The sequence below is a fragment of the Bison bison genome, unplaced genomic scaffold (genome assembly GCF_000754665.1).
Source record: "Bison bison bison isolate TAMUID 2011002044 unplaced genomic scaffold, Bison_UMD1.0 scf7180017864452, whole genome shotgun sequence".
Lineage (NCBI taxonomy): Eukaryota > Metazoa > Chordata > Mammalia > Artiodactyla > Bovidae > Bison > Bison bison.
This window is the reverse complement of record NW_011495014.1, coordinates 1,572,783-1,598,524: the sequence shown is the minus strand read 5'-3', so window position 1 is coordinate 1,598,524 and position 25,742 is coordinate 1,572,783. Positions and strand designations below refer to the sequence as shown.

General features: G+C 37.8%; 1 long non-coding RNA gene across 6 annotated transcripts in view; it reads left to right on the top strand.

Moving 5' to 3' along the window:
* Positions 1-25,742, top strand: part of LOC105002365 — a 574,024-nt gene that overhangs the window by 197,864 nt on the left and 350,418 nt on the right. For 3 of the 6 annotated variants that reach the window (XR_826945.1, XR_826941.1, XR_826942.1), the window contains 2 exons: positions 6,447-6,531; positions 7,550-7,653. This is a non-coding gene — a long non-coding RNA (uncharacterized LOC105002365). Of the gene's footprint in view, positions 1-6,446; positions 6,532-7,549; positions 7,654-8,404; positions 11,593-25,742 lie in introns of those variants that run through there. The other 3 variants (XR_826944.1, XR_826943.1, XR_826946.1) reach the window with 3 other exon arrangements.

Here is a 25,742-nt window from a genome sequence, read left to right as displayed (position 1 = left end):
GTCCATTCTAAAGGAGATCAGCCCTGGGTGTTCTTTGGAAGGAATGATGCTAAAGCTGAAACTCCAGTACTTTGGCCACCTCATGCGAAGAGTTGACTCATTGGAAAAGACTCTGCTGCTGGGAGGGATTGGGGGCAGGAGGAGAAGGGGACGACAGAGGATGAGATGGCTGGATGGCATCACCAACGTGATGCACGTGAGTCTGGGTGAACTCCGGGAGTTGCTGATGGACAGGGAGGCCTGGCATGCTGCGATTCATGGGGCCACAAAGAGTTGGACACCACTGAGTGACTGAACTGAACTGAAGTAATATTCTCCAGTTAAAATACAGTTAACACTAAGATGTTTTTGCTATAATAGAGCAACACATGCTATAATTGAGTCTGTTTTTGAAAATCCAATGTGAACTTGCTGTTTCAGTTGAATCCTCTTACCTACAAACATCATTGGTTCATTTATTGAATGTCTACTGTATGCTGGGAACTAGGGATAAGTAAGCAAACAATGGACATGCCCCTAATCTACTAAATGCTGAGAATTTTCCTTAGTCACTAAAGTAACTATAAAAATCCGCAAGCTCCCACCCCATGTAGTGGGACCGGAACCCTACCTTTCCAAGTTTAAAGCCACATCTAGAAATCTGCACTTGTGCTGTCTCATGGAAGAGTTAACTGCGTATTTGGCATTTCCTTCTCTACCTCTCAAGAGAACACTCCGTTAGATCCCCAGAAGTATCTCAGGATACATGACTTTTAAGGGTTTCCCTGGTGGGGCTGAGTTCTATAAACGGTTAATGAATAATATCATAAAGAAAAGTTTTTTTAAATAATTGAAGCATACTTCCAGATCATCACAGAATGCATGCAGCAACTTCTCACCAACTGTCCAGCTCACACCTGATAGTGTGTGTGTGTGTGTGTGTGTGTGTGTGTATGTGTTTTGATGCTGCCCTCTCCATTTGTCTCACCCTGTCCCTCCCCTGCTGTGTTCACAAGTCCATTCTCTACATCTGCATCTCCTTCCCTGCAAATAGGTATGGCCTGGAGGGATGGGATGGGATGGGGAGTGGGGTGGAGGGCAGCTAGGGAAGGAGGCGATGTATGTATAATTATGGTTGATTTGCATTGTTGTATGGCAGAAATGAACACAATATTGTAAATAAAAATTTTTTTTTATTTAAATAGAAAAAAAAATACTTCCTTCCTAGCTGTAATTTCCCAAGATTTCTTCTGTTTTTTAGAAGAGTAGAAAATGATTCCATAGTTTACACAATGCATATTTGGTATATTTCCTTTCTTCTTGGGTTTAAAATAGATACAGCATAAATCTGCCACTCCTTACAGTCTTTTCTAATAAAATAATATCATAGTCTGATTCTAATATTACTAAGCTCAAATTAATAATACATCAGAATCCAAAGAGGTAATGATATTTTACACCTACACAGGGGAACTTTGAAAGTTTCATTAGGACTAGATTTAAAAAATAATGACATTTATTTTGAGCCTTCTTTATTCTTATAGTGTATGGTCTGATGGAAAGTCAGGAAGAATTAAAGTTGATCATGAGATTGAAATAATCTCTTTCAGGACACCAGAGCTTTATACTAAATTTCCACAAATGCAAAATTTGAAATATACATTTTCCACAATGTTGTCGGCCAGTGTTTCTTAAACTTATATAACCTATAAAGTCTTTTTTAAGGAAAAACAAAAAGAAGCACAAAAATCTTCTATGTGAACCCTGGCATTAAATCATTTTTTTTTCAGTGTTACTTAAAAATATGCAAACATAAAGCCAGGCATAAATACCTTATGCTTATACTTCTTACAAAACATAGTTACAAATGAATGCAAACAAATTTCTAAATATGAGAAATTCAGTGTCACAATATTGTTTTTTAATGTAGAGGCGGCGTTTTGTGGACATGAAATGTCTGTTCACCACGTGAAGAAGACATGGGCTTGCTAATGTACAGATTCTCGTGTACAATCCAGTGTAGTATAGTGACAGTTCTCCCTATTTAGTGACCATTCTCCCTATTTTGTGGAAATTCCGTGCAGTGTCATCGTTGTCCTTTTTTGTCTGTGTTCCTATTAATACTTCTTGATGCCCAAATGATTATGTTTACAGACATGAACACTAGGTTCATATGAGAGCACATGGTGATAAGGTAGTGTGGTCCAGAAGACCCAGAAAGCACTTGCATTATTTCTTTTATTATTATGGAAAATCAAAATACAAATATTATAAATATATTATTAAAATGTAATGTTTAAAAGCAAACTCAAGATTTTTATACAAATATGAAAATAACTTGAAAATTTTATTTGACTCCACTATTAATGAGGAAACTAATAAGATGTTATCAACTGATTCAGCAGAGAGTTCAGAACACCAGAGGTGCATAGTTGAGTCAGGAGTGTTGAAATGAATCTACAGATAGATGCAAAACTGGCATTTTTACATAGAGTTGGTATGAGGAGAGGAATTTTCCCTCCAGTAGAAGGAATTTGCATATCCTTGCATAAGTGCTGCTTTAACTTCTATGAGTTATCTGTAATTTACATCGTTGTAAACTAGTTCAAATTGCCATTTAAAAAATCAGATAACCAAAAAGGATATACTTGGTAAATGCCTCCTTTGCATTAAAGATACCCGGTCTTCTTTTGATTCATTTGAGTCTTTCACAATTCGTCCACCCCATATATCTAAGACAGATATGCAGACCTATTCATGGACCTCTCTAAAAAGCCTGAAGTTCTCCTCTGCTCATCTGTCTCTTGAGCACTCCCTCAAATGGCTGATAGGTGAGCCACGTGAGCATTAGTCTTAGTGGAATATACAGCTTTCCCTCAGATATAACACCCAGCAACCTGTTTGAATGAGTTAGATGTCTTCTAGGGGAATGAGAACTGTGATAACTAATCCCAGATGTTTTACACATGAAAGATTTACCCAAAAGAGTTATAATGATAAGTCAAATTCACAGTAGGAGTGTGTAATATTCCCTCCCTCCCTCCCTCCCTTCCTTCACAATTGTTCCATATCAGATACTGCACTGAGAATGTTATATATGTTATTTCATAAAATATCATAATAAGCCTCTTGGCATGTGCATTTTTGAGAAAATTCAACCTGAATATTATACTCAGCACAAATATTAAAAAAAAGATTTACACATCATAGTACTTCCCACCTAATCTGGGAAATTGAGTGTCCAACCTACATTTTTTTTCCCCTAGTCGTGTGTTTCCATTTGGCACATGTGTGTGTGTGTTATTCACTTAGTCGTATCCAACTCTCTGCAACTCCATGGACTGTAGTCTACCAGGCTTCTCTGTCCATGGAATTCTCCATGGACAAAACTAGGCAAAAATAGTAGAGTGGGTTGCCATTCCCTTCTCCAGGGGATTTTCCCGACCCTGGGATCGAACCCCGGGCTATGCATTGCAGGCAGATTCTTTACCATCTGAGCCACCAGGGGAAGCCTAAATGGCACTAACTTACCTTGTAATGTGTTTATGCCCCCTTACCTTCCTTGGCTAGGCTACAAGCCTCTTTAGCAAAAGAGCCATGTTTTATTCATGTGTCCTTGGTTCCTTGCACAGTGACAGGCACATACTGGGAGCTGATTACTTACTTTGGAGCTTATCTGAAGTACACATACACAGTAGAGCTAATGCCTAAAATTGAACCTCTGGAAAAATTCTGTCCTAAGTCACTAGTTCTAAAGATTTTACTTCCTCTCTCAAGATGTTTCACTACTGCTAGATAGATTTTAGGGTTTAATAGATTTGTTAAATGTGGAGCTGTTAAAATTTGCTCTGGGGACACAGGAAAACCTTGTCTTATCACTGGATACAGGCTTGCAGACTAAATGTCATTATGTGACATCTTTGAGAGTGAAGGAAGCTGTGGCAATGCAAAAACCATTAGACATCATCTAGGATTTTGCACCACAGTTATGTATCCAATGAATGGAGAATAAGAAAGTCTTAAATGCCAGAATTTTGTTTCCTTCAAACCTCCCATGCTCACATACCACATTTTACCCTAAAGTGTTTCTTAGAGTAAGAGTGAATACCAAAGAACTACTAAGGAAGTGGGAACACAGAGAGCTTTTTGCCTGGCAAAAGCAAGGCATAGAAACCAAAACTCAAGGGAGATTGGAGACTGAAAATTAGAAAAGTGGAGGGAAAAAACTACACTAAAATGCTAGGAAAACGCTTCATTGTGCTATCAACTGTTTGAGGAATAAAAATGAAATGTAGGATTTAAAAACAATGTATTATTGGGCAAAATATACACACTTCTTAAATATTAAATAGGCTAAACTTACAGAAACAGGAACTGTTGTTCCTTTTCAGCAGTAGAGCATTTCTTTTTAGTTTATCACCGATGAGAGTAAGGAAGTAATTAAAGTGTCTATCCACAGTTTCGACAGCAATCTGGCAATATTTTCTGAAGATACGTGACATGGCTGTCACGATTGAGATAGTTATCCAGTGTCCCGGTTACCTTGGGTTTTAATGGTCACTTTCTTCAGGGTATCTTCCTGACCCGGGGATCTAACCTGTGTCTCCTTGAATTGGCAGGCGCATTCTTTACCACTGAGCCACCTGGGAGGCTTTGTTTTCTCTTAAAGCAGTCTTTGGGAAAAAAATCACGTTGATTTTCTTCTAGACGGTTTCATACAATAAGTAGTATAGCCTCCTTAGAAGCTTAGAAATTCAGTAACTTATATGGTTCATGTTTTTTTTTTTTTCCACTTTTTAATTGTATCTTTTCATCTTATAAACAGCTCCTCCCATTTTGGAAAGAATTTGGGACAAACAGGTTAGAAAACCTTTAATAAAAAGGAATGAGGAGATTTTTTTATACCAGTTAGGCTAAGGAAAATTTTTGTATGTTTCAAAAATTGGATTGCCCATAAAGGGACCTCATTTAAAATTGTTTGGGGAGGGAGCTGTGTTGACCTGATAACATTTTATATTGGAATGCTGATCTATTCTTGGTTGTACTTTGTATATCAAGTACCGCACCGGTCACAAGCTTGGGTTTCGTGTGAATATGCATAATACTCCTTGTTAGGAGAGCTTGTAAATCCCTCACTGGCAATAGTCACCAGAAGTAGATGCACCTGTCTTCCCAGCTGGGATTTGCTCATGGGAAAGAGAGTTATTTAACACCATGTTATCCTCACGGACAGCTGTATATATAAGATGCCCTAGGGTGTGCAAGACCTAAATTTTGTTTGTTAAAAAAAACATTGAATGTCAAAATGAAATTTGATGTGAAAAGTGTTTTGATGTTTTGATTCAGTAGCTTTAAGAATATATAGAGTTGGATTAATAGAAAAAAATGTTAGTTGGTTTGCTTTGGTCTGATTGCTCTAACAGCTTTTAATGACTCAGCGCACACCAATATTTTCAGCTCAGATTAGCTTGGGATTTAGCATAAAATACTTCATTCTGTTTTGATGCAAGTCCTTTGTTAAAACATGGGGCTTTCCCTCAATGCCACAGCCATAACTGCTTGTTTTTGTGCATTTTAATTTTCTGTTTTCTGGTGACAGACTTTTAAACTCCATAATAGGAGCAGTGTCTATTTTGCTAGCCATTCTTTTCTCTAACTCACTGCCATTGTGTTAGCTCTGGATATATTTGTGCTTAATAAATCTTTGTTGAGTGGATACTTGAGTGAATGAAAGGATGTAATGTTTTTTGCTGACCAGGAAAGAGGTAGTGACTCCTTCTTAAAAACTCTCTGATTCAAAATCACTGCAAAATCTAGAGATCTCTTTGAGTCCAATTTTTAAATGGAGGTATAATTTACTTATAATAAAATGTAGATTTTATAGACATGGCTTCATAGTTGTTTTTCTTTTTTTTCACATCTATTTACTCATATAATCACTATCTCAACCAAATATATAGATTTCACATTATTCTAGAAAGTTCCCTCCTGCTACTTTCCAGTTAATCTCTCATAACCACTGTTCTGATTATTACTACAGCCTCTTTTCTGTCCTTTCTAGAACTTCATTTAAATGTAACCATGAAGTATGTGCTTTTTTTGTGTCTGTGATAATAAGAGTAATAAGGAAGGACAATATTATTTAAAAAACTATTCTGTGTCTCTTCTTGGAGGTTTTACTGGCCCTATCTTCCCCAGTCTCTAACCATTTGCTCTTAAGAATTCCAAAAATATAGAGAACAAGATTCTTACATGTAGAGTTCAGAAGTACCACTCAATTTATAACTTTGTACTATGAACCTCCATTTGAAAAGTGAAACCCATCAGTAATAATCTAAATAACTCCAATGTTAATAATCTATTATGTAAATAATATATGTATGTAATATATACTATTACAATATACTAATAAATAACATGGAACTTATTATATTATAATAAATAACCTAAATAATCCTAATTTTCAGAGCTAGGAACATAGCCCTTCTTCCTGGCTCCTCTACGCTCTACACAGCAGTAACCATTGGTTTCCCTTATCTTCAAGACAGTTCTGTGAGTAACCAACATGTGTGTGACAGGTTGTAGAAGGAAAATAATATGAAAAAGAATATATATATGTATGTATGTATAACTGATTCACTCTGCTGTACAGCAGAAATTAACACAATATTGTAAATCAACTATATTTCAATAAACTTTTAAGTGAAAAAAAGGAAAAAATCTCCAAAAGTAGATATTTCCTCTAAAAGTTCTTCTTTAAAATATATTTTCAATAACATATAGCATTTGGGGATATAGAAGGTATGTAGAATTGCAAAGGAGGTTTACAAAGAACTAGTCACTTTGCAGGCAGTGGGAAGAGCTTGCCAAGTAAAGCCTGTAGAAAATGGATTCATCGAATTAGAGCAGTCCATGATTGACTGCCAAAGCCAGCTTATTTTCTTTGCTGGTTCCAAAAAAGAATGTCTGAAACTTTGTGGTGATGGAAGGCTATCTTATAGAACATGCTGGCAGAGCATACTTTTTCACTGGCTCAAGTCAGTATTATTATAGACTTGATGGGATACTTAAGGCTCTGGTAAGGATTTTTAGGTCAGAAAAAAAAATTAGACGTAGGAGATTAGGGAGCAAAATGTGTTAGTTTATTTCACAGCAGAGTAAAGCAATAAAACAGCCTTAGCAAAGCCACAGACAGGACTTGTAGAAGTCTAACAATTTTCAACTTCTCTTGTAGAAACATTTGCTGTTACTAAGGAGACCAAAAAGTATAAAATTGTGATCTAGGGAAAGTAAGTCTAGTAGTTGCTGAAAAAGAGTTAATACGGTATTACATTCGGTAAAGAAGGCATCCTTTCAAAGATGGATGAGATTATTGATTCAAAAGAAGAAAATTCCCACAGTCAAATTATGTCTTCTGTAAAGGGTGCGATTTTGTACAAGAGAGTTTGATGCAAGATATGTGGAAATTTCATGAAATGGCAAAAAGAGAATCTGAATAACCTGAAACAGAGTATGAGTGTTAGCTGAAGTGCACCTAGAAGATTATTTATCCATTTTTCTTTCCCTTTAGACCTGGTAGAGACACTTCAAGAACTGCTGAGTCCTGGGGAGGAGGGATTGCCTGAGGACACCGTCGCTTTACCTTGAGGCGAGTGCAGAAGTTTCCATTATAAGGTAATAACTAATTTCTACTTTTGGTTTTTGTAACCTTTGAAAATTAATGAAACCGTGGTGTAAAATTCGGCTATATTATCAGAAGTATTAAAGATGCTCCTAATTTATTTATAGCTTTGTTGTCGGTCATGCTTTATACCTTTCATGTGGAGTATGTGCAGAAATAATTCCTTGGCAGATATTATCTTCATGTTTGAAGTTGGATGATACGTAGACACAGTGGGAATTGCAAAGCACCAATCTGGCCACTTTGGATTAAAATATCGTTAGCAAAGATTCTCTCTTGTGGTGCTTCTTGGCCTTTTCCTTCTTGCAGGCACACAGAAAATGGTAATGTCCCTGTGGTACTCTGCAGAGGCTGCTCATTCCCAGAGACAACTGGTGCTGAGCCCCGGAGCATCTGAAGGGATGGAATCTCAGTAGATCTGTAAACCACTGTGTAGAAGAGCTCTGCTGGGGAGCAACAGATGCTGCTTTTTTGAAAACTCTGAAGTGTATCCCCAGCTTTTTATATGTCCCCGTGATCAGAATGTGGATTTAGAGAAGCTTTTCATAGAGGGAAAAAAAATGATACTTTGCATTCTAAATTTTCCTATGAAGTTCATTTTCCCTAAAGATTGCCCAGTGTTTTATATCACGACACTTGAACAAGTGTTTTCCTTCCATGTCCATCTGTACAATGATAAAGAAGTCCTCTTTTGGAGGACCCACATAGGCACATCAGTTTTCACAGAACTCCTTGTTCTCCTAGGGATCTGGGCAAGTTTACAGAAGACAAAATATTCCTCCAGGGATAGAAGGAGCCCCTGCAGCCTGAGGTAACTGTAGAGTTTTAGTCCTCCCTTCCGTATTTGGTCTGGTCTGGGTAAAATTAGGTTATCTCATTCAAAAGAAACTGAGTAAGCATTTGACGGATTTGGGGCCTGACTCAAACCCAGACCGAATATTGCAGAATTAGAGGATACAGGCTGATGGGACTCAGCTACTCTGGTGCTGCTTTTATGCCTTATGCCAGTATTGTCGCATGTACCACCACAGTTACCACCTCAAGGTTAAGAGGTAACAGCTGAGATGTCCAGTGTTATTTCCATGAATGATGGGCATAAATACCCTTTGGTCACAATTCTGTCAGTAGAAGCAGGACCTTTGGTTTGCTTTGCTTTGGTTTTATAACCTCTGTGTCTTAGAGTTTGCTCTTTTTTTAAGTGATTAACAGATTTTTATTAGAGCAGTTTTAGTTTTACAGAAAAATTAATTGAAAACTGCAATGAGCTCCTCCTACATATCCTCCCTGAAAAGCACACATAATTTGTTCCATTATTAACATCTTTTATTGGTATGGTACAATTTCTGCGATTGATATGAACCAATATTGATACATTTTTCTTTTAACGTGTTGCATAAAGGCTCACTCTCTGTATTGTGCATTCTGTGGGTTTGAAAAATGCATAATGACACATTTTCATTGTTAGTGTATCACACAGAATATCTTCACTACTCTGAAAATTCCATGTGCTTCCCCTCTTGGCCCTTCTCTCCCCTCACTGAAATCCTGGCCGCCTTTGGTTTACTGCCTCCACAGCTTTGCCTTTTCAGGAATGCCATACAGCAGACAGCCTTTTCAGACTGGCTTCTTTCTCTTAGCAATATGCTTTATGGCCCCTCCATGTCTATTTGTAGCTGGACAGCTCATTTCTCTATATTGCTGAGTAATATTCATTGTACAGATGTACCACAGTTTGGTTTTCCGTAGCTTACTAAAGGACATCTTGGTTATTTCCAAGTTTGACAGTTATGAAAAAAAGCTCCTATGAACATTTAGCTGCAAAGTTCTATGTGGACATAAGTTTTCAGTTGATTTGGGTATATGCCAAGACGTGTGAGTCCTACATCATATGGTTTAAGTATGTTTTGTTCTATAAGAAATCTCTAAACTGCCTTCCAAAGTGGCTGTATAATTTTGCATTCAGTATGCAGGAGGGTTCCTGTTGCTCCACATCCTTACCAGCATATGGTGTTGTCATTGTTAAAATTTTAGCCATTCAAGTGATTATGTAGTGTTTTCTCATTGTCTTAGGTTTTTTAAATTTAATTAATTTATAAGGAAATTGTGACTGCCCAGAAAACTCTGGATATTTAGCCACTAGAAATTTCTTTGGCATTTACTTGGTAATGATATTGATTAAGAATCTGAACTTCCCCCTGGCAATATCCACTGTGGTCATGCATTTTTATGAGATAAGCGTGTGTGTACACCTAAGGGTTTATGCACCTGTGTCTGTGTATACCTTTTATTCTCCATGATAGAAAGAGGTCATAGTGGGCAAAGACTTTTCTAAAAATACACCATCAAAATGAACATATACAGAGTATATCAAAGAGATTTTTGTTTCAAAAAATGAAATATGAGTATTCTATGGATCCAACATGAAAATAGGCCATGCTTGATGTTATTTATAGCTAGTTTTTTGACATGAATAACAGTGTTTATACAGGCCACATCAAATTAGGCACTCTTAATTTTTCTATCCTGTTAAATTCAGCCATGCAGATATAGCCACAAGAAAGATTCTTTTTAGTCCTTTTAAGTTACAGTTTGTTTGTTTTATTTTTTCTGTATGCCAAGTGCATGCTTTAGATTTGATTGTACTACTTGGTAAACATTTCTGATGAGATGGACTTCCATACTAGGATGTGACTTTCTCCTGTGTAAATACTACTCCTTTCATTTTTCTGTCTGAAATATGGCACGGTGCCTGGGTGAAGGACAGAAATGCATGACGCTTGTTAAAGACAGTAGGGAAGACTTTATTCAGGAGGGACTATAGCAATGAAGTTTTGCTGCAAGAGAAAGAGAAATGGCTCACCTTCAATACAACAAGGACAGTGGGAGATTTATAGCCTAGGAGCAAAGTGGGGATCAGTGGATGGATGGAAAATTACCAAGGCCAGAAGAATTCTTGCTAGCCTGACTCAACAGGATTCTTGCTGAAGGCAGGTCAGGGAGAGAAGATATGGGTGTGTGCATGTGTGTGTTTGTGTGTGTGTGTGTGTGTGTGTGTGTGTGTGTGTGTGGAAGCTGATCTAATATGAAAGATACCATAGGAAGAGTCCCTAAACTGACTCAGCAGAATTCTTGCTAGAATTGAACTAAGCAGACCAAGGAGAGACCCCAAGGTCAGAGCCTAGTTGAGAAGAGGATTCAGAGAATCCTCACCCAGATTTGGTCAAGGAAGAGAGTCTTTGTCATCTGACATATTACAGAATTTCAGTGACCCTATATTGTTATTATGTAGATAGCCCTATATTAAATACTGTAGGAATCTATTAACAAAGTCTTGAAGACACTTAAATGAGGATTCTAATTTAAGGAAAAAAATAAGGAAATTAGATCATGTAAATAGTTTTCTGTAATATTCAAGACTAACCTATTTAATGGAGTATAGATCTGGTTTAAAAGTTAAAGAACTAATAGGTATGAGCAGCTTTTATGTACAAAACAGAATCTGAACAGTGACAGAAATGTGAAGATATAAGAAGGCGCACTCTACTACAGGAGGCTCCAGGTGGGAAGGAAAGAGAACTATTTTGTGTTAGTGATCACAGAATTTATATATATATATATATAATACACACACACAAATTTCATAAAGAAGTAGAATAAGAGGTCTGTTGGCACTGGGTATATCTTAAATCTAGATGGCAAAGTCATTGATATAGTGGTGTATAGAAGACTTTTTTCAAACTTTAGTGTGCATAAAAATAACGTGGAGTTCTTATTTAAATTTCTTTCTCTCAGACTCCAAACTTAAATGTCTGAGTAATTTGAAGTGTCCAGGATTCCTCACTTTTAACAAGTATTCCAGGATACTCTATTATCATTGTCATTCAGTTGCTCAGTCATGTCCGACTTTTTGTGATCCCATGGACTGTGGCAGGCCAGGCTTCCCTGTCCTTCACCATCTTCCAGAGCTTGCTCAAACTCATGTCCATTGAGTCAGTGATGCCATCCAAGCATCTTGTCCTCTGTCATCCCCTTCTCCTCTTGCCTTCAATCTTTCCCAGCATCAGAGTCTTTTCTAATGAGTCTGCTCTTCTCATCAGGTGACCAAAGTATTGGAGCTTCAGCATCAGTCCTTCAGTGAATATTCAGGATTGATTTTCTTTATGATTGACTGGTTTGATTTCCTTGCTTTCCAGGGGAATCTCAAGAGTCTTCTTCAATAAGGGACCTATAAGCCCTGTTTTTAAAAACACTGAATCTGTACTATAATATTTACAGTTTTCCTCCCTGTAGTGTGGCTGATGTTAGAAAGTACCCCCTGAAAACAGGATAATAGGGAAATTAGGCAAAAATATAGGAACCCCAAGAATGTACGGATTCTGACTTTACAGAGTCAGTCTCTTACAGAGACTGACTTTCAATAGTGTCATTTATGAAGGATTGTCTTAAAAGTTCAAAAATAAGAAAACAACCTGGACAAAATGTTCAAGTATTAGAACATTTTAAAAAAGAGTGATATGTATATTTTGTTAATATAGTAAGTATTTCTAAATAGATAAAATATAATTCAATTATATCAATGAATTGTTTATTTCACAGGTATCAATTAAAAAATATTTAAAATTATAGGGGAATGATAAATAACGAAAACCAAAAGTGGGGTATTAAGTTAATTAGTGCCTTTATCTCAGTGGAATATTATTTTTACTACTTTGAAGAATGATGACATTTACAAAGTATTTAACATAATATTATGTTAAAGAAAACTTAGAATCTACAAATATGTGCTTGGAATGGCTGTTCCCATATAAAATATGTATGTATATGTGATGAAATTTTAGGTGTTTTGAATTCTAAAATTTTTAAAATATTACATGGTACTCACAAAATCAGTACTAGAATCTGAAACCTAGGTGAGACAATACTATGTAGAAATCAGAGGCTTTGGTCATGAATTTTTAATAGTTAAAGAGTAAATAATTTTCAGGTCACAAGGTGCTTTGAGATTATGCTACTATCTATCCCAAGGAAAATTTATATATATAACAGGGATACCCATAGCTGGCTGATTATAACAGTTATTTGGGGAGCTTTCTGAAAATATGAATTCCTTAGAATCTAGACAAGTGCTATAATTTTTGCAGATTGGAGTCTGGGTCTTGGAATCTGATTTTTAAAAGAATATGCTATTGATGGCCTTACTGATTAGCAAAGTTTGGCAACTACTATTGTGGGAAAGATAATTTATGCCTTTAAGAATTTCCACAATGATCAATATATGGCACCCTTCCCCCCCAAAACTCCCAAAACTCAAGACAAATAATGTCAAATTCTAGATTGTTTAATGTATATATATATCATAGTAAATAGCGTAGACATTCAGAAGCAGGAAGGAGTAACATGAGGAGGATAATTTAGGAGAGCATTCTGGATCAAGAACCTCAGAAGCATTAGTGGCAGTGTGACAGGAAGGGGGACCCCTTCCAGAACCCGAAATGGGCTCTTGTTTAACACTCGGAAATGAATTGTCCGAGGAGACACATGTGCTAACAAAGCAAGAGATTTTATTGAGAAAGGGCACCCAGGTGGAGAGCAGTAGGGTAAGGGAAGCCAGGAGAACAGCTCTGCCACATGGCTCACAGTCTCAGGTTTTATGGTGATGGGGTTAGTTTCTGGGTTGTCTTTAGCCAATCATTCTGACTCAGAGTCCTTCCTGGTGGTGCACACCTTGTTCAGCCAAGATGGATGCCAGAGAGAAGGATTCTGGGAGGTGGTTGGGCATGTGGTGTCTCCTTTTGACTCTTCCTGAACTCTTCTGGTTGGTGGTGGCTTATTAGTTCCGTATTCCTTACCAGGACCTCCTGTCGTAAAACAATTCATGCAGATGGTTTCTATGGTGCCTGACCAGGGTGGGCGGTTTCAGTCAGTGTGCTTCCCCTAACAGTGGGGTAGCATAATGCTGCAGAAACCACAAACTTCATCACTTAACAACCTTCATGTCAAGAGGAGAAGTGGTGAGACCTTGAAGTGCTTAGAGATGGCTGTAAAAAGATTGCACCATTTGGGGACAGCAGCTTTCTCAGCAATCCACAGTGCAAGCCCTTCACCCCTTCCCTAGAGGTTCAGATCCCTTTCCAAGCTTCTCTTCCCATTTTGGATCCAGGTTCTGAGGCACAGAGAAGCACTCACGGGAGAAGCACTTTGGGATGGGAGAGTCCTATGGAGTCTAGAAATCAGTGTTTCTTTTTGTTAGACTTTTTATTTTGTATTGAGGTATTGGAGAAGGAAATGGCAACCCACTCCAGTATTCTTGCCTGGAGAATCCCAGGGACAGGGAAGCCTGCTGGGCTGCCGTCTATGGGGTCGCACAGAGTCGGACACGACTGAAGCAACTTAGCAGCAGCAGCAGCAGAGCTGATTAACAGTCAGTGTTGTGATAGTTTCAGGTGATCCACAAAGGAACTCAGCCGTGCGTATACATGTATCCATTCTCCCCCAGACTCCTCTCCCATCCAGGCTATCACATAACATTGAGCAGAGTTCCTGTGCTATACAGTAGGTCCTTGTTGGTTGGTTATCCATTTAAATAGAGCAGTGTGTACATGCCCATCCCTAACTATTCCTTCCCCTCATCCTTCCCCCCAGCAACCATAAAAGCTATTTCTTGAAGTCTGTGAGTCTAAATTAGTGTTTTCTTTAGATGAGAAGAAAGGCAAGGAAAGAAACTTTAGAATATTTGTGGAAGGACAAAGCATTTATTGCGTGTGTTTAGTCAAAGATATGATGGCATTTAAAAGGCATCCGTCACAGAGTACATTGAAATTAAATCTTTACGAATAGGTATGACTTGTTTCCCCAAATCAGGAAAGGCAGAGGAGAGGCATTTCAGTGATGGGGACATCGTGTACTGATGTCGGCCACATGTGTGTCTTCTGAGGACTCAGTTTCTTCTTTAACGCAAATGTTAGTGAGTCCAAGCTCACTCTGCTTGCCCTACGACAGGTCAGTGAATCCGAGAGATGAGGTGCTGAGGCAAGGAAGAGATTTTAACCAGGGAGCCAGCAGACCGAGAAGATAAGCAGGCTTAGCCCATGAAAATAACCATCTTCTTGGAGTCTGGATGTCAGATTCTTTTAGAAATTAGAGATGAGGGGAGGTAAGGAAGCCAAGTAAAAAGGCCATTAATCTTGCAAATGTCTCTGAGAATGGCATACCTCAGGCAGGGAATGTGTTCATTTCTTCCTTCCTGCCATCCACGGGTGGGGTGGACAGGGTTCTGAACAAAGGCACTTTAGTTTAACAGTCAGGCCGAGGGGCAGGATTCTCCAAGGCAGGCCATTCTGTATGATTATAATAAAAGTAAAGAAAAGAAAGTCAAAGAAACAGTTCAACTTGGAGCCAGAACTGGCTTCCTCCCTGCAGCATAAATGCTTTTGTTTAAACTTATATTCTTCTAGCTCAGTTGCCTGGACTGAACTTTGTTTTATGCAACATAGGGTCTAGGAGTCGGAGGTCCACGAATGTTTCTTTAATGAACAAAACCAATACCAGCTTGACTAGAGTCATTTGAGGTGTGGGCATAGATGAGTTTGGATGGGGTTGGTTCTCATGTGGGCAGGGCCTCAAGTCCCGGAAGAATGTGGACTTGGTCGTACAGTCAAGGTTTCTGAGAAGGATAATGAGAAGATAAATGTGAGTTTTGAAGAAGAAAATCAGCCAACAGTAAAGGAGATGGATTAAAGAGAGGGGAATAGGAAATGTAATTAGCATGCTAATTAGCTAATTACCATGAGAGGAAACCTGGATGAGGCTGTTGGCAGTAAAAAGAAAAAAAGAAGTGGATAGCATAGGGAAGTTTCTCAACTCAATTAGAGTAATACTGATTAATCACCTACTAAGTGCTGGTCACTGTTCTGGACCAATCAGTGAACAAAATAGAGCATATATTTTATAAGGATAAAACAATAATTTTAAAAAAACTAATAAATATAATCAGTAAGGTATATACATGTCAGAAGTTGCAGCTGTTATAGGAAAACACCAATTTGAGCACAGTAAGGACAGCCAAGAGGGAGAAGGGTAGCAGATCGTGATATTACAGAGGATGGTCAGGGGAGGCTGAAGATTTGAGGGAGGTCAAAGAGTGAGCCAGTCCCCAGAGGGAACAGCATTCCAGGCCAAAGAAAGAGAGCAAAGGCCCTCAGTTTGAGGGTGCCTATGGTATTCCAAGAAAAGCCACATTTAAAATCTGTTTCAAGCAAGATGCTAAAAGGCACCCATCACTGACTACTGAGATGGAGGATTTGGCTGCTGGAAACAGTCTTCCTCCTTTGTAGTTCTGCTGCAGGCCAGATTGGATTTAATTTCTAAGGGACAAAAGAGAAGGAAAGAAGCAGTGTGAATTGAGGAGTCAGCCTCAGGCCATGCCTATAGTTAAAATGAGAGAAAGTGAAGTCAGAGGAAAACCCGGATGGAGTCTATCCTTAAAGCTTTGTAAAGAGGGTTGGGCTAAGAAAAGGAGGCCCCCTGGTGCCACATGCAGGGAAAAAAAAAAAAATTAAGGAGACTAAAAGACTGTAGGGACAAAACCCTGATGGGGTTGGGAGAGGAGGCATTGGGTTACCACGGCCACTAATGACTCCAGAAAACAGTTTCAATTGACTGAGAAAGAAAGCATAGGATTATGGTGTATCCAGGTATTTCTGTTTCCTCCACCAGGTACAGTGACCGTCTGTGCTGTTAAGAATTAGTATCCTAGACAAGTTGAGTTTTTCAGCTCAGCATTAAAGGTACTTGAATAATGTTTTGAAATCTGTCTTTGTTAAGAAGTGCTGACAAGCTTCAAAGACTCAGATTCAGTGTGTGTGGCTTCACTTCAGGAGTACGCAACTTCTTCCTCTTTGCTCCTCCATCTGCTCTGATTTCAAAATGAGGCCCAGCTTTGACATGTAGAAGAATCAAGTTTTCTTCAGGACATCACCAAAGCTTGTATTTTATTAATGCGTCAAGCCTTTTTCTGGGGCACAGTGACGTTCGGCTCTCAAAAGGCCAGCAGAAACGCAGGGTTATCCTAGGGTGAAGAGTTGAGCCTGTCAATATTTGGTAGCCTCTTCAATAGCTCCCTTAATGGATTTTTTCTTTTTAAAGTTTGCAAGAATTAAAACGTAGCATAAGTAGTGATTCAATACACGTCTGTTAAAATGTTAATAAAAAGGTACACGGAAGTCAGGGATTTATAAAATCGGTGCTTTCAGCTCTGGTTCCTGCTCCCTCTGCTATGACCTAGAATTTGTTTTTTAAAGTATCTTTTTTAGGTTATGTAGTGAGCATATCAGAAAAAGTGCTTTTAAAGCAATGGGAGGTTAGACATTCAAAGAATGGAAAAGCATCCTAATCTAAGAAAAGGGATGGGTTGTTATCCTGGGAGACAAATAAGGAAAGAGTGTTAAAGTTGATGTGATAGATGGTGGCAGTTACATGGAATTTCAGGATTGATTGTAAAGAACTTTCTGAAGGAGATCAGATTCCTATTTAAGGCCAGCCTCTTGCTCCTTGATCTCTTTCTCCCTTTTCTTTTCAGATTTCCATCATCTTGCCTCTTTTAAAACCTGGTCTCAGGAAGGGATCTACTGTCAGTCTTCTATAACTTCATGTGAATTTAAATCAATGTATTACTTCTCGCAAGTGTGTATACATTTTAAAAAGGAAAGGAAGGTTGTGTCTCCATTTAAAAAAATTACAAATCAGTCTACTCAGTCTGCATGTAAGATGTGGGGAATTTTAAGGGAATTTTGACTTGGTGATTGCACTTTTATATTTATTTTTGCTTCCATTTTATATTAAAGGAACTGTGTAGCTCTCATAATTGCAACATGATGAGATCCTCATGGCTTTTTATTTACCTGCCTTTTTCTTTGTCAACTCCACAATTTGGATAAATTTGTTAGCAAACAAAAATTTGTAGCTGCCTGTTGCTTTTACCGTTTATTCTTTGATACTCCCATCATTATGTTTCAAATGGGAACAATCTTAAATGAAATCTAGATCTTATATTCTGTGATAAACATCACCACATGTTCCTTGAAGACATTGTGTCAGAAATGAGTTTTTAAAAGGTAGTACTATTTGTCTCATTTCCCAGAAGGGAGAAATATGTCAGTCAGAATAATTAGATAGTAATCTTGGTATATTTAGTATTATGAGACTAAAGGATTTAGCAGTAGAAGGAAATCTTTTCCGAAGAAAAAATTGGCACATTTTGCTAAGAGGAAGAGAGTTGAGTTGTTATATTTGACTGTGAATCTGACAACACTGGAAGTGATTGCTTAGAAATAAAAGCTTTTCTGAAGCTTTTTATTTGAATTAGTCATTATAATTGCATCAAAAACCATTCTTAGTTGTTATAAGCACAGAAGTATGCATCATTTTTTAATCCTTCAATATTCAAAAATGCACAAGACATAAACTTTATAGAAACAGAGATAGAAAATAACCCTTTGTCAAAACATCTCAAAGCTCTTAAAGGATGAAAGAAATTATGTTTACTTTTAGCCAAGAAAAAGCAGCAAGTTGGGTGGAGGAGATGAGTGAAGCAAATGAGAATACATGGCTGGCTTCGAGATGGTGAGGAGAGGTCAAGAGTGTGTGTGTGTGTGTGTGTGTGTGTGTGTGTGTGAAAGAGAGGCAGCACAAGATAGACCTAGAGCAGAAGCTCAGAAGGAAGAGTTTAAACTCCCAGCTGAAGGAAATATTCGACTATCTTTCAAGTTTTTGATTTGACACTCGAAAAATGGCTTTTTGTTGCTTTGGAAACATCATTTCACCTTCTCGCATCTGAATTTTTTGAAGAAAAACATCCACTTAATGTCACAATAGCCTCACAGGAACAATTTAATAATTTCTGCTAAAAGCCTTTAAGAACTCTTGGCATAGAAGATGCCGTTTTACAAAGGGGTTCTCAGCCTCTGTCAGTCTTAACAAATTGAGAACTTGATGGGTTTATTTACCAAACTATCAGTTGTAGAGAATAAAAAGCAAGAATACTTTTATTTTAGGACTTGTTAAAATGCTAGTTAAATAATGACCAGAAAATGACAAGTTAACCTTCTTCAGGGGCACTTCCAAAACATGGCTTTAATATGCCTAGTTTTATTTCATCACTTTAAGTGATAAGTAATCAGGAAAAATTCCTTTGGAATGCCATTGATATGATCTTTGGAGAAAACTATCTTTTTCTGTTTTTGTTTTGGGGATCTTCTCTTGATTTGACCGTAACTGGGTTATCTGGCTATATACATCTCTAGAGTAGCTACGAACATCTAGAGGTTCTATGCCAGACTTGGATCCCAGACAGACCTTGACATAGGAGGGGAAAAAAATGCCCATATTGTGCTTCCTGTAAAGGCAAGAGTGCTTACCCATGGCTACATTTTTTATGTGTGAGCATAGTAATTCTTGAATACATTGCTAATACATAGATCTAAAAGAAGAATATGGCTCATCATCTTGGCTAATGTTTTTGGAGCTTTCAACTGACTTGTTGATTGTAACTTATTCCTGGGTCGGCAATAGAAGAATCTTTTGAAGAATGATTTGTAGCAATAGATTTTCCCCAAAAGGTGATTATAGCCTCTTTCATAATTGTTTGAACTGCAACCCTTAATTGATGGTTGGTCTATCATGCTATCTGGGATAGTGAAACTTTCAACTCTAAATTGAATAAGATTGTTTCATTGGTTTGCTGCTGAATTCCTAACATAGAATAATAGGATATCCTTTAAAAATTGACATGTAAGGAGTCAGTGATGTTAATTACATGATATATTTTAATAAAGTACAGTAATTATAAAATTATTGTCCTTTTAACTAACTTCATGACATATTATATGGTGATAGCAAATGGAAAAGGACTTTGAATTTACAAAACTAGAAAAGACCTTTTTAAAGTGGATATTTTGAGCTAATTTGTTTTTTCTTTCTGATAACATATCTATTAAATAATAAAAGAAATCAAATAGAAAAATGTATGTTAACTAAATATAAAAACATTTATATTAATATAGCATTATAATTGTAATATTTTAGTAAAACTGAAAAGACTCTGATGCTGGGAGGGATTGGGGGCAGGAGGAGAAGGGGACGACAGAGGATGAGATGGCTGGATGGCATCACCGACTCGATGGACATGAGTTTTGGTGAATCCTGGGAGTTGGTGATGGACAGGGAGGCCTGGTGTGCTGCGATTCATGGGGTCGCAAAGAGTCGTACATGACTGAGTGACTGAACTGAACTGAATACATTAGGTAACTAATATAAGTATTTCTAGTTTTCAAATCTGAAATTTTCAGTTTTTTCTACTTAAGCATTTGAGTTTATTAAAAATTTTTCCCTTGATTTTAGCTTGAAGTTAAAATTTAAAAGACAACAATGAACCAAAATAAGAAATAGCAATACATTTTATATTCAAGATCAAACCAGTGTTTCAAACATTATAGTTTATAGTTGCCTCTTAAATATAAAATCAATTAGAACTTTTCAATATTTGGAAACCATTTTGCCCCTAAAGGCAGCTCTCAGAAATGTTAATTCACTCATCCGCAACAGCAAAAGAATGTCAATGAGTTTGGGCCACCACTGGACTGCTTTTGGAGTAATTAAATACCTTGGACTTTACCTTGCAGTGACTGCTTATTTCTTGGCATTTAGCCTTCAAAGTAGTGTTATGTTTGAGATGAGTACATGAATGAATTACACGTGACATTTATAGCAAGACTCTAGAGGCTCATTTCCACTCTGAATTCTATAGTGTTGATCCCTTTGAAGTTATAAGCATCCTAGTGAAATAAACTTGTCTAATATCACTTCTGTATTTCATTTTTCTTACAATAAAAGGAATAGACAAAGGATTCTGGATGGTTCACTCATTCATTCATTCATTTATTTTAGGAGCATTTACTAAAAGTCTCCTTTGTGTTAGGTAGTGAATAAGGTGGTGAAGGCTTACATTCTAGTAGTGGAGATGTTTTCAGTCACTAAGTCATGTCCAGCTCTCTGCAACCCCATGGACTGGTGTACACCAGGCTTCCCTATCCTTCACCCTCTCCCAGAGTTTGCCCAAGCTCATGTCCATTGAGTCAGTTATGCTATCCAACCATCTCATCCTCTCTCACCCCCTTCTCCTTTTGCCCTCAATCTTTCCTAGCATCATGGCCTTTCCAATGAGTTGACTTTTCACATTAGATGCCTTTGTATTAGAACTTTAGCTTTAATATCAGTCCTTCCAATGATTATTCAGGGTTAATTTCCTTTAAGATTGATTGGTTTGATCTTCTTGCTGTCCAAGGGCTCTCAAGAATCTTCTCCAGCACCACAATTCAAAAGCATCAATTCTTTTGGTGCTCAGCCTTCTTTTTGGTCCAACTCTCGTATCTGTATATGACTACTAGAAAAACCATAGTTTTGACTATACAGACCTTTGTTGGCAAAGTGATGTCTCAGCTTTTTAATATGCCAACTAGATTTGCCATAGCTTTTCATCCAAGGAGCAACCATCTTTGAATTTTATGGCTGGAGGGAGATATACACTAAACAAAATATTTGACAACTATTTCTGAGTATGTGTGTCTGTTGGTCGATCAGTTGTGTCCAACTGTTGGTGACCCCGTGGACTGTAGCCTGCTAGGCTACTCTGTCCATGGAATTCGCCAGGCAAGAATACTGGAGTGGGTAGCCATTCCCTTCTACAGGGGATCTTCCTGACACATGGATTGAACCTGTATCTCCAGCATCTCCTGCATTGGCAGGAGAGTTCTTTACCACTAGCGCCACCTAAAAAGCCAAGTATATCCATAGGTACAATTATGAGAAATGCCATTAAGAAAACTGGATGACTACAATGCCTTATTGTAGTCAGAGGGATCACAAATCTCCAGGGGAAAAACAAGTGAAGAGAAGGGGAACATCTCAGGAAAAGCAACCAGAGTATTCTAGGGATATATTATAATGATCAGGATATTTCCTGGATAAAACTACAACAAAAATGTAATGACTTAGAATTTTAATTAATACTTTATAACATATAGATTCTCATATCCATACATGGCTACTGGAAAAACCATAGCTTTGACTATATGGACCTTTGTTGGCAAAGCAATGTCTCTGGTTTTTGATATGCTATCGAGGTTTGTCATAACTTTTCTTCCAAGGAGCAAGCATCTTTTAATTTCATGGCTGCAGTCACCGTCTGCAGTGATTTTGAAGCCCAAGAAAATAAAGTCTCTCACTGTTTCCATTGTTTCTCCATCTCTTTGCCATGAAGTGATGGGGCCGGATGACATGATCTTAGTCTTTTGAATGTTGAGTTTTACACCAGCTTTTTCACTCTTCTCTTTCACTTTAATCAACAGGCTCTTTAGTTCCTCTTCACCTTCTGCCATAAGGGTGGTGTCATCTGCACATCTGAGCTTATTGCTATTTCTCCAGGCAATCTTTATTTCAGCTTGTGTTTCATCCAGCCTGACATTTTGCATGATGTACTCTGCACAGAAGTTAAATATTCAGGATGACAATATACAGCCTTGACATTCTCCTTTCCCAATTTGGAGCCAGTGTGGTGTTCATGTCTGGTTCTAACTGTTGCTTCTTGACTTGCATACAGGTTTCTCAGGAGGCAAGTAAGGTGTTCTGGTATCCCTATCTACTTTAAGAATTTTCCAGTTTGTTGTGATCCACACAGTCAAATGTTTTGGCATAGTCAATGAAGCAGAAGTAGTTGTTTTTTTGGAATTCTCTTGCTTTTTCTATGATCCAACAGATGTTGGCAATTTGATCTCTGGTTTCTCTGCCTTTTCTAAATCCAGCTTGGACTGGATTGAATCTGGAAGTTCACGGTTCACTTAAAACCTGGCTTGGAGAACTTTGAGCATTACTTTGCTAGCATGTGAGATGAGTGCAATTGTGCAGTAGTTTGAGCATTCTTTGGCATTGCCTTTCTTTGGGATTGGGATGAAGACTGACCTTTTCCAGTCCTGTGGCCACTGCTGCATTTTCCAACTTTGCTGGCATATTGAGTGCAGCACTTTCACAGCATCATCTTTCAGGATTTGAAATAGCTCGGCTGGAATTCCATCACCTCCACTAGTCATTTGTAGTGGTGCTTCATATGGCCCACTTGACTTCACATTCCAGGATGTCGGGCTCTAGGTGATTGATCACACCATTGTGATTATCTAGGTCATGAAGATCTTTTTTGTATAGTTCTGTGTATTCTTGCCACCTCTTCTTAAGATCTTCTGCTTCTGTTAGGTCCATACTATTTCTGTCCTTTATTGTGCCCATCTTTGCATGAAATGTTCCCTCAGTATCTCTGGATTTCTTGAAGAGATTTCTAGCATTTCCCATTGTATTGTTTTCCTCTGTTTCTTTGCATTGTTCACTTAGGAAGGCTAAGTGAACACAAGGAGATCAAGCCAGGCAGTCGTAAAAGAAATCAATCCTGAATAATCATTGGAAGGACTGATGCTGAAGTGAATACTTTGGCCACCTGATTCGAGGAACTAACTCATTAGAAAAGACCCTGATCCTGGGAAAGATTGAAGGCAGGAGGAGAAGGGGACGACAGAGAATAAGATGGTAGAATGGCATCACCTACTCAATAGACATGAGTTTGAGCAAGCTCCAGGAGATGGTGAAGACAAGGAAGGCTGGTGTGCTACGGTTCATGGGGTTGCAAAGAGTCAGACGTGACCGAGTAAACAACAACAACATGTAGTTTATCTCGGGATACTTTGAAAGATGCTGTTGACATCCATGCTCAGTCACTAGCTCAGTCTTATCCCACCAGGGTCCTCTGTCCATGGCATTTTCCAGTTGAGAATACTGGAGTGTTTGCCATTCCCTACTCTTGGGGGTCTTCCCAACCCAGAGATTGGCCCCACATGTCCAGCATCTCCTGCATTGACAGGTGTATTCTTTACCAATGAGCCACCTAGGAAGCCACACTGTCCACTAAACTTCTTATTAAAAATTCTCTGCATCATCTTTCATTTTTTCCAGTCTTATGGCTTGATTCCACTATTAAAAGTGTTTGCAAATAGTGAATAGATTTGATGGGTATTCATAAGTGATTATTTGTAGAAAATTCAAGGGCACATGTTCTTCAAGTCAAGGTCTGTAGAGTTTCTGGTTGCCTTGAAGTTTCCCTTCACTTGACTATCACCCAGGCTACTATTGGTTCCTGAACACTTGCAAAAAATGAAAAAGCTTACTATTGAGTCTTTATTGCATTACACTCTTTAAAACTTCCAATAGCTGATACATTTTATGTGATAATGTCAAAAATAGTAGCTTGGCACTAAAAACTCTTTCAAGTCAACGTGATCTCCAGCCTACATTTCCAGCATCATCACCTACTGCTTCCCGACACAGATTGTATGATTTGGCCAAAGCAGTTCATTTACTTTCCTCCTAATGTAACATTTCACTTCGAAGAAATTCATGGCAACCAAAACACACCCCCCCACCATTTATTTTCTTCAAAAGCCCATTCAGTCTTCATAATATCATCACTCATCAATGTCATCATTGCTCCAGAGTACTTTTTTAAATCTGAATTCCAATTTTAAAAATCATATAAGCTCTCTCTTGCCATATTCCTGGGTGCCTGTTTGCTTGGTAACACTTATAAAATTGTGTTAAATTGTTTAGTGCACTTTGTTTATTTTGTTCATAGCTTCTATTTATGAAACAGATCTATGTATTGTCCTAAATTCCAGGGATCCTTTTCATAGTTTAAATTCATCTTTCTAGCTTATCTTTAAAGCCTTGAAGTCAGGGTACTCTGCCTATATTCAATGTTCAATAAATGCACATTGGTGGGTTGATGAAAAAGAACAGATTTAGCAATACCACCAAGCAGAAGAAGTGCTGTGTCATCACCAGGAACTTTCTGGCTCCGTGGATTAATATGCTGTGGGTACAATTCCATAACAGATTAATTGCTACCCATCATGAAGAAGTTAAAATACTCTCTGTATTTAGAAGCTGTACTAGAATCATAATGAAGTTTCCTAATTTTGTGCCAAGCCTGTAGATGGAGTATCTACAGTTATTTAGCTGGCCTTATTTATTTAGTGATACTTGTTTCCTGGAGACTGTTCAGATCACTGAATTGGAATGGATACAATTCTAGCCTATAGTCCATATCCTACTATGTTATAAGTTGCTTAGAACTAGATATTATATCCTATTATACATTAACCATGGAAATAAGCACTAGCCAGTCAGTTTTCATTGATAGCTGGCTAATTAACTAAAGGAAGGTACATCTATGCAATGTAATGCATACAGCCATAAAAAAAGAATGTATGTTTCTCTATGCACTAAAACAAAGAGATCTCCGAAATACATGAAGTGAACAAAGCAAGGTGCAGATCAGTGTATGTGATATGCTATCATTTGTATAAATATAAATAAAAAAGGATATGGTGGATCTATGTGTGTGTGTAAAAGATATATCAAGAAGATTATACAGTGTGCTGATTATGCCAGTGACTTTGGAAGAGAAAGGAGATGATTAAAATGAAGAAATGAGAAGGAAACATTTCACTGAATGCATTTTGTATTTTTTAAATGTGGAGCCATGTGACTGTATTAACTGTTAAAAATAAATATTTTAAATTTTAGAATGGAAACACAAGAGGAAAAATAATTTTCTTAAACATGACAGAGCTAATGAAAGTTATCTGAAAACAGTAGACTTATATTAAGCCTGTAAGCATCTGAAAAACGCCTTCCAAACTCCTCTTTTTGATTTTGTTAACACTCACAGATGCTCCAGTGTCAAACTCAAGAAATAGGATTAGGAATTTCAAGAGGGAAATAGAGTAAAATCGTAGGACTCCCCAAGATGGAAAGGACCAGTTACAGAGCCAGTGTATTTGGTCATGAGGTGTTCAGTCAGCTTGGACTTTGAGCACACAATCGAGGCTTGATCCACAGCTACCCAGAACTCATCCACTCCCCGCTCCCAAGAATGCGCTTTAGAGTCAAGAGTGTTGAACACTTCTATGTATTAGGCACTTTTTAG